Source organism: Triticum dicoccoides, chromosome 5A, assembly GCF_002162155.2.
Source record: "Triticum dicoccoides isolate Atlit2015 ecotype Zavitan chromosome 5A, WEW_v2.0, whole genome shotgun sequence".
In the NCBI taxonomy this organism is placed as follows: domain Eukaryota; kingdom Viridiplantae; phylum Streptophyta; class Magnoliopsida; order Poales; family Poaceae; genus Triticum; species Triticum dicoccoides.
In genome coordinates, this window is record NC_041388.1 from 613,314,092 (window position 1) to 613,329,953 (window position 15,862).

Sequence of the window (15,862 nt, forward strand, 5' to 3'; positions counted from 1 at the left end):
AGCGGTGCCCACTGCTGCAAGAATAAGATGCATTTGAAAATAACATCAGCGGGGTGAGAGGGAAACACTCCCTCAATAGTAACTTGTTACGAATATGCCATAAGGCCCACAGCATGGCCGAGGCACACGTCCACATTATCCGGCGTAAAGAGCCCGGGATCGAAGATAGGTATGACACAAGCTCATAGCGTGAGCGTGGATCCCAATCCACCTTAGCGGCCTCACGAACCACGCTCCAAGCAAAGCGCGCCAAAGGACACCGGAAGAACACGTGGTCAGCATCTTCCGCGTTATCACACAAAGCGCAAGGGCCGGAAGCAGGGCCATTGCGCTTAGCAATATTGATAGAGGTAGGAAGGCGATCTTGGCATAATTGCCATAGGAAGACCTTAATCTTTAGCGGGATTCGCGCCTTCCAAAGCCCCGTGGCTGCCATAGGGGCATGGCCGCGGCACAACTCTCTATACAGGGACTTGACAGTGAACCTGCCAGAGCCCGAAAGTCTCCAAGAGACCTCGTCTGCGGAGTCCGACAAACGCACATTCGCTATCAGAGCCCGCAGGCGATCCCACTCTGGCAGCTCCGGCCCCAAAAGTTCCCTTCTGAAGTAGATGGGAGGCGGAGAGGTACTAAGAGCCGAAGCAACCAGTTGGTTGGGCTCAACCGCGATGGAATAGAGAAGGGTGAACTCAGACCAAAGAGGCTGCTGGCCGATCCAAACGTCGTGCCAAAACTGTATGGAGCGGTCGTTATTAACCGTGAACCTCGCGCCCCTGGCGAAGTATGGTTTGAGGGATTGGATGGAGGTCCAGAAGGGGGACCCATGAGGTGTTGCCTCAAAGAAATTTCCATGCGGGAAGTACTTGGCACGAAGGAGGTCAATCCAGAGGCCGGTCCCTCCCTGGGACAGCTTCCAGATCCACTTGCACATAAGTGCAATGTTCATCAGCTTAGAGTTGATGATCCCGAGGCCCCCCTGGGCTTTAGGTCTACATACGGCTTGCCACTTAACCATGTGGTACTTCCGTTTTGGACCCGCTCCTTCCCAAAAGAAACGTGCCCGCGGTGTGTCCATTTTCGTGTGGACCCCATCAGCCAACAAGAACATACCCATGGCAAACATGGGTAGGGACGAGAGGCTGGAGTTAGTAAGGATTAGTCTTGCCCCTGAAGACATAAATCGACCTCTCCACGGACACACCCGGTCCGCCACCTTAGTGTTGAGAGGTTCCCAATCGGCAATCGAGCATTTCTTCTCTGCGATCGGGAGGCCGAGGTAGGTAAACGGAAACTTTCCAAGTTTGCAATTGAGCAAGTTGGCAACCCGCTCACTTTCGGCCGCGTCCATCCCTATGGACACCACTTCACATTTGTGGAAGTTAATTTTTAGTCCGGACATGAGTTCAAAACACAGCAAGATGGCCTTAACCGTTGCAATAATGTGTGCGTCCGTCTCAAAAAGGAGTAGAGTGTCATCCGCATACTGCAGGTGTGACACACCTCCTGGGATCAGGTTATCGACCACTCCCTTGATGTGGCCAGCCGAGCGAGCTTTGTCTAGCATGGCGCCCAAGGTGTCCGCCACAAAGTTGAAGAGCAACGGTGAGGCTGGGTCCCCTTGACGCAGCCCACGCTTGTTGCGGAAGAAGTTCCCTACTTCTCCGTTCACCGCTATCGCCGTTTGGCCTCCCGAGACCAGTTGCATCATACGGTGAACCCAAACCGACGAAAATCCTCGATCCAGAAGGATTTGTTGGAGGAACTCCCAGTTCACTCGATCGTACGCCTTCTCAAAATCTAATTTCAAAAGAATTGTCGGCTGGCGAGTGCGTTTGAGCGAGTGAACGATCTCTTGGAGGGCCAACGACCCCTCCAAGATGTTGCGACCATGAATAAAAGCCGATTGGTTCCTACTAATAATACGATGAGCCACCGGAGACAAGCGCGTAGAACAAGCCTTAGAACAAATTTTAAACGGGACATTGATAAGTGCTATTGGGCGAAAAAGTCTAATGTTGTTCGCGCCCTGAACTTTGGGGATAAGCGAAAGAACCCCAAAGTTAAGGCGAGAGATGTCTACTGTGCCACGCATGAACCCGTTATATACTTCGAAAATAGGGCCTTTGAGTACTTGCCAAAACCTTTTGAACATCGCCACCGGCCACCCATTCAGACCCGAGGTTGTGTCAGATTTCATCCCAAGGGCCGCCTGGTCGATCTCCTGGGGAAGGTAGGAGAGGCCCAAGCCTTCATTCTCCTCGTCCAAGACCCGCAGAACGGGATCCCAAACATCCGACCGCAGCCGAGCCCTGGACTCCTCCCTAGAGCCCATCAACTGGATGTAGAAGTCATAAATGTGACGTACAATATCCTGTTGGCGCAAAAGGAGCCCCTGCTCAGATTGCAGTCTCAGGATGGCGCACTTACGTCGCCGGCCGTTAGCATAGGCATGGAAATATTTTGTATTCGCATCCCCCTTGAGCGTCCACTTGATTCCACCCCGCCTACGCCAGTACTCCTCCTCAGCACGTAGGAGGGACTCAACTTGGGCCTCTACAGCGTATCGCTGAGCCCAGTCTTGCTCCGAGAAGACCTGTGAGTCCGCAGCAGCATCCATACGGGCGAGGTCCGCGACCAAGCGCGCTCGGAGCAGCTTATCCTCACGACCCTGGTTGGCCCCCCAGCCTTTGAGAGCCGCCCGCATCCCCGCCCCTGCGGCAATCCAGAAATCCATGGGCCCTCGCATGTGCCCGATCCGGGCAACACAAGTCTCCCATTTGGAGAGGAAGAGTTGCTCAAATTCCGGGTGCTCAAACCACGCAGTTTTAAAGAAAAACCGTGGGCTTCGTTTTAACTGATCCTCCCCTGAGGAGAGGATTAAAGGGACGTGGTCCGACCCGATCCTCGTTTCTGCGTGTAGGGAGCACATGGGAAAAAGCATTTCCCACTCCGCGGACATAAATACTCGGTCTAGCATTGACCGAACCGGTGTAAGCTGCTTGTTTGTCCAAGTGTAACGTGCGCCCACGCGGGCCACTTCCCTAAGGGCCATTGATGCTATCGCGTTATTGAACATGGACACCCTTGTCCAGTTAATAATCCCGTTGTTCTTATTCGCTCCCGAACGGATTAAGTTAAAATCCCCACTGACTATCAGTGGTAAGTTACGCACACCCAAGGCCGCTACCTTCTCCTGCAGTTCCCCCAAGAACTCATGCGAGTGCGAGTGATCGGCCGGGCCATAAACCACGATAACCTCCCATTCGCGGAGTGTCGCGCGATGGCGGACGTGTGCCGACACGAAGAAACGGCCGGCATCCCACACCACCACTTCGCAGCAAACATGGCTGATGCCAAGGAGCAGACCCCCCGAGTGGCCCACCGCAGGTACCCATTGCCACGCGAAGCGCTCGAGCGGGTCGATGGCTAGCAGGTCTCGGTGAGAGAATTCAACCTTGATGGTTTCCTGCAAGCCAACTACATCGATATCCTCGGCGCGAATGAACTCTTTTAGCTGGGTCCGCCTCCCAACGTGGCCGAAGCCTCGGATGTTCCAGAAGATGAAACGCATTAAATTATGCGATTGCGGAGGCGGATACCGCGAGCGGTAACCGCTTTGGCCACACGCCGTGTCTTGACAGGACCACGGGCTGAGGGGGACGGCGCAGCCCCTGCCGCTGTGTCCACCCGATCGGGCCGCGCAACTGGCACCAGAGAAGCCCCTGCTTCTTCTGGGACTGGCACCAAAGAAGCCCCTCCCTCCCACTTTCAAAAGCGTCTTACATTATGAATGAAGTACTCCTTCTGTAAACTAATATAAGAACGTTTAGATCACTATTTTAGTATTCTAAATGTTTTTATATTAGTTTACGGAGGGAGTAATAGTTTATTGTAGGTGTCCAAGCAAGTTGGGATTTTCGCTCCCGCAAAAATGAAAATCATAATTCATCGAAGAGCTGGAATTAAGCTTAACTGTCTGCAGATCTCATTCAGTTGAAAGAGTAGAGGTACAGTCCTACCAGCACCATCATCTAAGTACGAACTCTTCGGGTACGCGAAGTAGGATCCATATGTGTCCGGTCTTATTTAAAATATTAACATTTACTACTCCATTTACTACATGTTCACAACTCACGCAGCTTGGACCGAAACGAGAAATGAATGCTCATCGGTGGTCGCCCGTGTAACCGTTGCTTTCCTTGTATATATACCACACATGATCGGTGCCGTTCAACTTATTTTAACATATTTGGAGCACTAGTCTAGTATACTACATAGGTCACCTTCCGGGGGAAAATAAGTATGGGATATGTGGTGCTGAGATGTTGAGATGGTCAAATTGAGGCGGGGACGAGAGAAGAATGAAACAAATGTTACAACATGTGTGCGGAACGAGAGATGTCAGGAACAGTACCATAGCAGGGGTATCATGCATGTCAGAGATGCAAGGGAGATGCTTAACCTCAATATGAAGCCGTTGTTATATTGGACTTCCTGACTAGCTTCTTGTATGAGAAAGTCAAAACCCAACTAAACACATTTTTTGCACATGCGAGGGGCGAAGTCCCAAAGCCACTTTTTGCTATATCGCCCACAACCATCTCCCGATGTACTTTGGTACCGAAGATGCTATATGGTCCAGTCTACCGTTGGTATTCCATTGGAATTGACTACAAAATCAATACCAAGAACCTCAGTGATCACCAAATGTAATTATTTGACGTAACTTATTATTGAGAGAATTCTTTATTTAACATCGTGTTTAAATTTTATGCCCTATTTGACATCGACAAATGATTTCTTCCCTGTCTAACAACGAGTCTAAATTTTATGCCTTTTATGACACTTGTGTCTATTTTAAGCATAAATTACACCTGAAAAGACCCTTTTGCCCCTCATGAGTATGAGAGAATTCCTTATTTAACATGTTTAAATTTTATGCCCTATTTGACATTGACAAATGATTTCTTCCCTATCTATCAACGAGTCTATGCCTTTTATGACACTTCTGTCCATTTTAAGCATAAATGACACCTGAAAAGACCCTTTTGCCCCTCATGTGGTATGTTTGTGTGCGCGCGCATGTGTGTGCTACTGCGTGTGTAAGTGTGTGCGTTGCTGTGTGCGTTTGTGCGACTGTGTGCGTGTTGCTCGGTGTGCTGCTGCGTGCGTGTGTGTATGTGCTGCTGCATGTGTGCTACTGCCGCTGCGTGTGGTGTGCTGCACGTGTGTGTGCGCGCGCTCCTGCCCCACACAGATACCACATGAGGGGCAAAAGGGTCTTTTCAGGTGTCATTTAGGCTCAAAATGGATGGAAGTGTCATGAAGGGTATAAAATTTGGACTCATTGTTAGATAGGGAAGAAAAAGTTTTTCAGTGTCAAATAAAGAAACGAAATTTAAGGTAGTGTTAAATAAGGAATTGTTTCCTTATTATTAAGATAACTTGAGTTTGACATGCTTGATCTATACCCATGAACTGTTGTTTCTAGTCCACTTTGGATTCAAATGAATGTACTTCTTCCTGTATTATGTACGATACACTTGCTACTCCAGAATTTGATGAACTTTGATTATACTTATATTTTCCCATTATTCGATTGTCATATTCCTACTGCATAATCACTATTGTGTCTATGATATTACTTGCTAGGAAGAATAGGTAATGCAAGAAAGTACAATGAAGCTTCATTTCTTATATTTAAATTTTGCTATAAAATACAACACTATGCGAGAGTGTACTTTATTTCTAAAGTGTCAAGTTTATAAAACTACAAGCAAAAGGTTATCATTAATTGATTGTCAAATTTCTTGGATTTAGGTATGCTATTTTTTCTTGCAAACAATGTATACCCCTATTCTGCAACATTGCTTTTTTTTGTGAGATTTGATGGCTCTCGGATCAACTTTCACAAATACACTACTCACTATAGATACTATTTCAGGATGTTCTTTCGCAGTGCCGTATCAAGTTTGACCCATTGAACTGACAAACAACACATGATGTTTTGGAGGAGAACTTCACTAGGAAAGTGATGCAGGTGCTACATGAGGGGAAGTGGCAACCATCAAAAGATTACAGAAGAAGGTCCATGTGCTTAGGGAATTAACGAAAGTGGATGAGGAGGGTAACCACTAGCCGACAAAGGCTATTTTTTCTTGCAAACAACGTCTACTTTGTGAGCATTGAGGTAGTTTTGCATTTGTAAAGAAATCTTTGACAACAAGAGGAACATACTTGCATTGTAGTGGTGAGATAAGTGTTGTCTGTAAATGCCAATTTCCGGTGATCTTTTTTTCTGAAGCATCTTTCTTACATATTACCATTGAAGAAGAAAGTTGCATTTATATTGGATTATGTTCATCGCTCTTAAAATGTAGAAATTGGACGAACTCTTGTGGAGAAGGAAGAGGAGGTGCCTCCTTCCCCTCAGCTTGGCCCGTGTCGTCCCGACTCCGCTACTCTGGGCGATTTCCTCACTTCAATGCTCCTCTTCAAGCCACAAGAGTGGTAGTAGTTGGAGCCCACCGGGAGGCGTTCACTCTAGGTGGCCAGAGCTTGTCGTTCCGATCGTCACTACCTTCAGGTGGTGATGCATCCCGAAGTTTGTCATGTTTGCGGCCTTCTTTCGCCAGACCCGCAATGTGGTTGGGACCACAGAGACCAGAGTGACTATGGCTTCTCGTTGCCAGCCCCACTGACCATGTCACCAGCTGGCTCAGTGCAGCCTCGAACTTGGGCAACGGCCGGACATCTCCTGGGGGGAGATGGTGGGGGTGGTGTGTGTGTCCACTGGAGCGGCGTCCCCCGACCAAGTGCATGGTGGAGGATCAACAAGATGGGAGGAGTGCCTCCTCCTTGTTTTAGGTTGGGACACAAGTGGCGGCCCTGATTGGTGCGGTCTGAGTTGGACTCCCATTGACTGGTATGCTTGTCATGTCCTTCTTCACCCGTTATTGGGCCCACTACCCCTCTATTTGGTTTTGCATATGAAAGGGGATACCGTGCCCCTACCTAGGGTTAACCAACTTCACCTATTAAAGTGCGGTGATGAGGTCACCTTGCTTGTTTCGTCATTTGAACCCCTCCTGGCAAGACCCTGCTTCCTCATTCACCAACACTCGTGAACTAGGAGAGCACCCGTGATCAAGATCATGACCAAGTTGGGCGGTGCTCCAAGTGAAACCTTGTCTCGCTCTTGGTGGCTGACGGTGTCCACACCCATGGACGTCATTTCACCTCTTTGGAGGCACAACATTGATTCTCTACTAAATAAAATGAAGCAAAACGTTCGCTGGTTTAAAAATGATTTTTGTTCCTTAAAAAAAACCCAGAATTTGTAGAAGAGCTGGAATTAAGCTTAATTATCAGTAGAGCTCACTTAGTTGAAAGAGTAGAGATACAAACATATCGGTACCATCATCTAAGTCTAACTCTTAGATTATGCAAATTGGGATCCATACTTCTACCATCTTCTTTAAAACACTAACATTTACCAGCCTATCTGTTACATGTTTACAACCCATGCACCTTCGACCGAATTGAGAATTGAATGCTCACCGGTAGTCGCTCGTGTGTGAATGGTTGCTTTCCCGTGTATATATACTATAGATGGATCTTTAACCAATGTTCGACTCATTTTAACATACTTGGAGCACTAGCCCAGTATACTAGATACATCGCCTTTTGGGGAAAAAGAAGTACTAGATAGGTGGCATTGAGATGATCAAATTGAGGGGATGATGAGAGAAGAATCAAACATATGTTACAACATTTATGCGGAACTAGAGATGTCAGGAATACTAGCAGAGCAAGTCCATGATGAGGTTGAGAGATGCAAGGGAGATGTTTGACTTTAAGGTGAGGGCTTTCGTTAAGTTGGGATTCCTGACTATTCTCAACGTGAATCTCGAAGCCCGACCAAACACGGTTTTGCCCAGTTGCAAGCCCACATCCCAAAAGCGGCTTCTGATTACATGTAAAGCCCATAACCATCTCCCGATGTAATTCAGTACCAAAGCCGCTACTTTTCCCCCAAGTCTCTTGTTAGTATTCCATGAGAGTTGCATATAAAATTTTCACCAAGAACCTTGATAATCACCGAACATACTTATTTGAGGTGACTTATTGTTAGCCTTGAGTTTGACATGCCTTGTTTATCTTCACAAACTGCTGTGTTTTGGTACACTTCCAACTGAGTGTACTTTTTCCTACATTAAGTACGGTAGACCTATTATTCAAAATTCGTTGAACTTTGATTATACTTATGTCTTTCCCATTGTCTAATCACTACTATTCATATGATATGACTTGCTAGGAAGAATCGGTAATGCAAGAAAGTACAATGAAGCTCCCTTCCTTATATTTACTATTCTAGAGTTGCAAGGTCACAAACAATACAAGCAAAAGCTGGACTGAAATGTCCGCTGATTTCAAAGTTGGTAGACATTGATTCTCTGCTAAATAAAATAAAATAAAATAAAAATGCCCGCTGATTTGAAACGATGATTTAATTAAATTGTAGACACATGTTTAGTCGTTGTTTGCAATCGAAATGTTGCCACGTGGGAGCCATGCTTTTTAACACAGCACAAACGCAGATGCTCATGTATACTCACCCATTTGAACGCACATAGGCACACCCTACTCCTATGAGAACCTCTGAGATACCGAGTCGGCACAACATCTTGATATTAACAAAAATAAATTCAGAAAAATGTGAGCAGAAAGTGTCAAGCGTAGGACTTAAACCCTAGTAGGCTGGTTCCATCACAAGGAACCTAACCATCTAACCTAGACTTAGTTTGCATGTGGGAGCCATGTTATCTAGTTTATTGTAGGTGTACAAGCAACTTGCAATTTGTGTTCCCCAAAAAATATAATTCATAATTCATAAAATAGATGGAATTAAGCTTAATTATCAGTAGAGCTCACTTGGTTGAAGGAGTAGAGGTACAGTCCAGTCCTATCATCACAATCTACTAATAAGTTAAACTCTTCGAGTACACAAAATAGGATCCATACTTATACCGTGTTCTTTAAAATAACGTTTACTAGTCCATATGTTGCATGTTCGCAAATCACAACTCATATGTGTCTTCAACCTAAGCAAGAATTCAATGCTCATCGACGGCCACTCGTGCAAACCGTTGCTTCCCATGTATATATACCATAGATGGATCTTCCGCCGATGTCGTTATACTCATTTTAACATACTGGATGCAGTAGCCTAGTATACTAGAAAGGTCACCTTCTTAGGAAAAAAAATAGGATAGGTAGCATTGAGATGATCAAATTGAGGGGAGGTTGATGTAGAAGTGTATGCTCTAGCCAATGCAACCAAAAGACCGATCTAATAAAAGAGACTAGGCAACACATTATACGTCAACACTTCCCCTCACGTGTGGATCCCTCAGGCCTAAACGTGGACCGAAAGTGTGCTGCAATATACTTGCGCCAGCCGGGTCTTGAACTCAAGACCTCTTGGCTCCGATACCATGTAGAAGTGCATGCTCTAGCCAATGCAATCAAAAGACCGATCTAATGAAAGAGACTAGGCAATGCATTTATACGTCAACAGTTGAGAGAGGAGTCAACCATATGTTACAACATGTATGTGAAACTAGAGATGTTAGGAACAGTAGCAAAACAAGATTATTCGTTATGTCAGAGATGAAAGGAGACGCTTGACCTTAATATGAAGCTGTCGTTAAGCTTGGCCTCCTTTTTTTGAAAAAACAATGCGCTTTATTCATTTAATATAATAGTTACATCCTTAATGAGGATAGGAACAATATCATCCACATGCTCCTCAAACCAATCGCAAGTCGGAGAGACTACTAACCTAGCTAGCTCATAAGCAACTTTATTTGCTTCTCTATAACAATGTTCAAATCTAGAAATAGTGAAATCACAAGCAAATCTAGAAATAGTGACCACATTACTCTAGTTGTAACATCACTCACACGCAGGCTAAAGGCCATGTCACCGTAGAACAAGTTGAGAAGGAGTTCTTATGGTCAACTGGCTGTGCAATCGATGCCCTTGAAACTTTGCTGAAGGTAAACACCACCTCTGGATTTCCTCTTTATGGTAGAAATCTAGATGGCTCATTCCGGCGCCAAAAGGAAAGAAAACCAGCTTTGTTTCTTAGACCGCAACTAGTTATGTTGGAACTCTGATATATTCACTCTGGACTTAGACCTAGACTGCGATTTTCTGGAGCCATGTGCATGCCCAGATTAAAATTTGCTGTAAAATTCTTTGCCTCGTCTATAATATCGGCGACTTCTAACCCATGAAACTCTGTTGCGCGACCAGGGGGGACTTGGTATGATCGACGACGGACACAGGGATGGCAAGCGTAGATACTGGTTTCCGTGCGTCACCCACATCTCCGATGCCTCCGGTTCCGAAGCAAAGTCATAATGTACCCATGCTGTTGTATTTTTACCCTTGTGTTGATGAGAGCTGGAACCACCTGTGCTGCTGGAGCAGTTACATTTTTGGCTCACTAGTACATTTTTAACAACTTGAAGACACTGTTCAAAGGGTTCCAAGAGGAGTTGTCTTCTGATCACGTACTCTTCACAGATGATACATAGCGTGCCTTTCTATGTGTCATCTAATTGACCCGACGGCCTGTTAAAGCTTCCAAGTATGAACCTGCTGGCCATTTTTTCCATGCGGTGGCATTGAAGCTCCGTCCATGGCCTTGATGAGGAAGAAGACACTGAAACTGATAATCAGATGACAGGATCCAAGATTTTTCTGCTAGTTCAGATAACTTCAGCAGCGAAGGAAAGAAGTGTGGTTCTGGAAGTCAACAGCGAGATCACTATGCATTGCTTGGGTTGGGCAACTTGCGGTTCTTGGCCACTGAAGATCAGATTCAGAAGAGTTTCCGTGACATGGCTCATAAACATCATCGACATAAGCAGGCTACTCTTCTTCAACAGAGGCAGCAAAGCAATCAAAGAATGATGAGATGGAGAGCCATTTCAAGCCGACGAACCTGAAGGCGCAGGTGGCGAGCACAGACATCCCAGCCCGCCCGCTGGGGCACGGTGGAGGCGCGGATCTGGCGCTCCCAGTGCAGGCCGGCCCAGCCGCGGCAAAGACGAACAAGCACACGGAGATGAGGACCAGTATAGTCTTGATGTAATTTTATTTTTCACAGGTCTTTTTTTGTCTTGTTGTCCTTTGTTTGTACTGTCTGCTTTCTTGATAAATATGACATATCACATATGCGATGCACCTGTGGCTGTCTTTTGTCAAATAAAAGAAAAACCAAGGAGGGGCCAATTCAGCACACAATGGGTCATTCGATGTTAGTGGCCCAAAACAGTACAATAGGAAATGTGCAAGAGCTCACTTGGGTGAGAGTCATCTCAGTTGAACACTTCGAGGACACGAATGAGGATCCATATTTGCACATGAATTTTTAAAGTGCTCCCACATATTCTTGTTTAGCCTGATGTAACATCCCTCCCCTTCCTTCTGTCTCTCTTTTCTCTCCCATAGGCTGCTTGTGGCCTTGCACCTTGCTGCATTTTGCAAGCTCCATGTAACCGGTACTTTGTCCTCAGGCTTTAGCCTATTTTGAAATATTTTGTCCATAGCCACCTTCTTATTAAAAAAAAAAGTACTCCCACATTATGGGATGGAGGGAGTAACATTTACTTCCATTTGCTAGCCATCTATTAGAAGTTTACAGCTTGTGTGTTTTATTTTGCAGGGGTGCTACTTGTGTGTTTCGACTGCCGAAATAATTGAATGCACCCCAACTGTCCTAATGTGAAGGATGCTTCCCTTTGTATGTATATATATAGACCTCCAACTAGTCATTCTATTCATTTCAACATATTGGTAACACTAGCCCTGTATATTAGATACGTGGTGATGCGATGATCAAATTAAGGGGAAAATGAGAGAAGAATTAGACAAATGTTACAACTTGTACGCCAGGAACGAGAGACATCAGGAACAATGGCAAAGCAGCGTCTCGTTGTGGTTCGGAGACGAAGGGAGATGCTTAACCATGAAGCTAAATGCTGTGTCTCTCTTTCAACATCCCACCACCGCTAGAGTCCATCGTTGCAGCTGTTGTCAATGTGCAGCTCCCCATGATGCCTGTGCTCTTCCACCGATGGTACGCTTCATCAACCGTTTCTTTGAGCTGCTGCGCCTTTGGTCCCAGGCCCGTATGGCAGGCAGGTGCAGCCTGTGCGATGGCACAGGGCCCCTAAAATTTTAGGACCCCAAAACATATCTTAAATGGCAATAAATAGTATTAGTCAAGGGAATATCCAAGCAACACTTCATCTCCTGTAAAACATTCCAAGTACCAACGCTAGTCAGTTCCAAATTCCAATGCAAGCCACTACAGAAACACAAGTGCACGCCTTTCTCTTGACCTCTCTGTGGACTTAAATAACTACTCCGTCCCACAATATAAAACATTTTTGTAAGCTATAAATCACCGCTAAGATGGATTATTATTGGGAAGATTATGTTTATAGTATGTTAAATATATAATAAATCATCCTTCCGTCCTATATAAGACATTTTAGCAAGCTGTGTTAGTTTACAAAACGTTTTATATTATTAGACGGAGGGAGTATTTTTCTATCTAAAGGGCCTCATTTCGTGCTATTTTGCACCGGGCCTCTGAATTCTCAGGTACGGCCCTGTTTGGTCCACATGCATGCGTGCTCCTAGTCACGACAGCCCGCCGGCACGCCGACATATCTTTCTCAAGTGTATACCACGCTACTGCGTAGTCCACTTCAACTACGCCAAGCTTGTGTTAATTCTCTTCCGCGGATTCAAGCACCCCTCACCCTAGAAGGAACATTTCAAGATGTTTCAAGATGTCCGATCCATGTAATATCTTTAGTAAACTATTGCTAATCAAGAGTAATTAGTGCCCAATAAAATACAAAGATGGCTCAATTGACAAATCTAGCTGACTTCGCCCTAGAAGAAACATTTGAATCTATCGACAAGCTTGTTTGAAGGGGTTGACCCGGCCTCCATATCATCATAGTGCACACAACCAACAAGACCTTTATATAGTACATCAAAATAATATAAGCTGTCCATTCCAGTAATTCAGTGAACTAGATCCACCAATCTATATCTATACTTACTAATAAAATAAATAAGTATTCTTAGTCTGTCATACTGTTTTATAGAAACCCCCCCGATGTTTCTTATATTAAACCCGCAGTACATATTAAATGTTTTTTAAATACTCGTATCTTCTAAACCGTAACTATAAATTTAACAAGTTATATATGGAATTTGAATAGAAAAATATATGAAATCTGAATATGATGTTATTTTACCTGTTAACCATTTAAAAAAATTATCCAGGGTGCAATCTGAATAAATAGTGCATTATTCGTCTTTCTTTCATATCTGTACTCATCCGGATTGTGGATGAACATCTCAGCAAAATTGGAATTGAAGACGAAATTGAAGATCACTTGCCCGTTTCTTTGTATGTATTAAATCTACAAAGACATGTGGAATCTTGAACTTGCCCTTTTGTAGGTAAAGACCATCTTTGTTTGGGTCGTAGCTACAAATACTCAGATTATAGACCATTTTTTTTTTCTAAATTAAGAGTGTGTGGTATTCTTTTCTCCCCTTGCAACGCACGGGGCCTTTTGCTAGTACTACTAGAAAAAATCAGTAGTATATTTTGTTCAAGGGGTAAAATTGGAAGACTTACAAAATAGATACCAAAACTCTACATGTATTAAAAAAAATCCGTGTGTTTTCTTTTACTGCTCCGACGAGACTGCAGGGACCAGTTCAGCCAAATATTTTCCGGCGGGCATGAGATGCAACAAAGACGATTGTACATATTGGATGGATCCATGCTGGAGGTCTTTTTGGCGGAGGAAATCACCATGTACAATACATTGATTGATCCGTGTCATAATGTACTACTAGTACGTATGTGATCAGCTGATTGTTTTCCGGCGATCAAGCCGGCGGCCGCGGCCGATGCACACAAGCAACACACGTACAAGCAGCGGCCGCACCTCTGAGAGGGAGCTGCAGCAACGACGACGCTGCTGATCAGGACGCCGTAGCGGCGGCTCCGTGGCCTGCTGATTGATTTGATGCCCGATCACGGACTTGGAGCTCCCACTTGGCTCTGATCGATTGTTGCACATTCGCTGTTGATGACCGGCAATGGGAACGACGAGGCCACACGAGGATGGTCACCGTGAGCGATATTACAAATTAGGAAACCAAAAAAAAAAATGACAAAAGTAGCCCGCTAATTAACGGCTGAAATGATTCAATACTATTCGGTTTCGGAGGTAGTATGATGTACCGTAAAAAATCTCTATTCCTAATCTATCTGGGCGGACAAACTTGAGGTTGATCTGAACCCGTGTTCGAATGCCACCCCTGTGAGGAGGCTTGGTCAAAACGTGAAGAAAAAAAAGTGTTTTCATAATTGATACTCCTTCCATTCCAAAATACTTGTCGTGGTTTTAGTACAAATTTGACCTAAAACCATGACAAGTATTTTGGAACGGAGGGAGTATAAACCTTGACATCTAGCTCACGAGGTAGTAAAATAAATGCCTATCAACCTTTATTCGCGAAGAGTGATTTTAGGTCATTGCCCTTTATATATACACCACTGCATGCTTTGTTCGAGCATATAACAACCTCCGTGTTTCAGTTAAATCCTAAGACCATGGTAGAATATTTTTTCCTAAATATTGGCAGCACTAGCTTAGTACATCAGATAGGTGACAGTCACACATAGATGTCGAGTAAAGGGCCGGTGAGACAAGAAACAATAGAAATGTAATACCCGCAGGAACAGAAGACACCGGGAACAGTGGTGGAGCCATTGGTCAGAGATCTCATAGAGAAATGTTAGAATTTAGATCTTGACAAGAGTGAAAGTTTACGCGGTCACCGTCTCTGCCTTTCAGTTACTACCCAGTCATGTATTGTTCGTGGCTGCGGCCCTGTAATTAGATCACTTCTTGACTTACCATGCTATCCACAAACATGGATCAATCTTGAGCATGTCAGGCACAAAAGGTACACGGAGAAGGGAATGCATGTTTTTCATCTTCCATTAATTTTTCTTTCTGAAATCTAGGAAAAAATAATTTTTCAAAACAGAGTAGCTGGAACATATGATGATTCAAATTCGTGGCTCGCAACATTCCTTGCCGTTGGTTTTTCTCCTTGTTCTCCAGCCCAATCATTTTTTGTTCGTTCTATGCATTTTTTGTTTGAAATATATTTCAGACTTAGGATTTTCAACAAAAAATCAAACATGTACGGGCGATGAATGGCACGCACACGTACGTGTCCAGATGCTAGAGACGGGGAGTGGAAAGGCACCTAGAAGTAGGCTTTCAGCCGGGTTCTTTCTAGCTGGCCAAGAACCTCATCCGCCGCTAGTAGATAACATGTCGAGATCGATTTCTCACGATGATATGTGTGATGCATCATACAGTACGATCCTTCCATGGTCCGCCTTTTCGTTTATTTATGTCAACAGAGTCAGAACACAGCATGAAGCCATGATCACAAAGAATTAGTACAAATATAAACGTGAAACAAGGGTGCTTGCTGACCTATCCATGTACTCTGCTCCTCTGCTCATTGAGCAGGACAAGTTTCGTGAAGCCGTCGTGGATACCGACCTCAACGGTGTGGCGTCGCTCAGGCAGGAGACCTGGACTTGGACGGAGGAGGAAGTAGGTCAGCGCTAGTGGAGAGCGGACGTCCTGCACGCAGCGGTAGCTGCACGCGCATATCCAGCCGCTGCCCCAGGCGATGTGATCTGGGCATTAATCCGTGTTCAAACGAG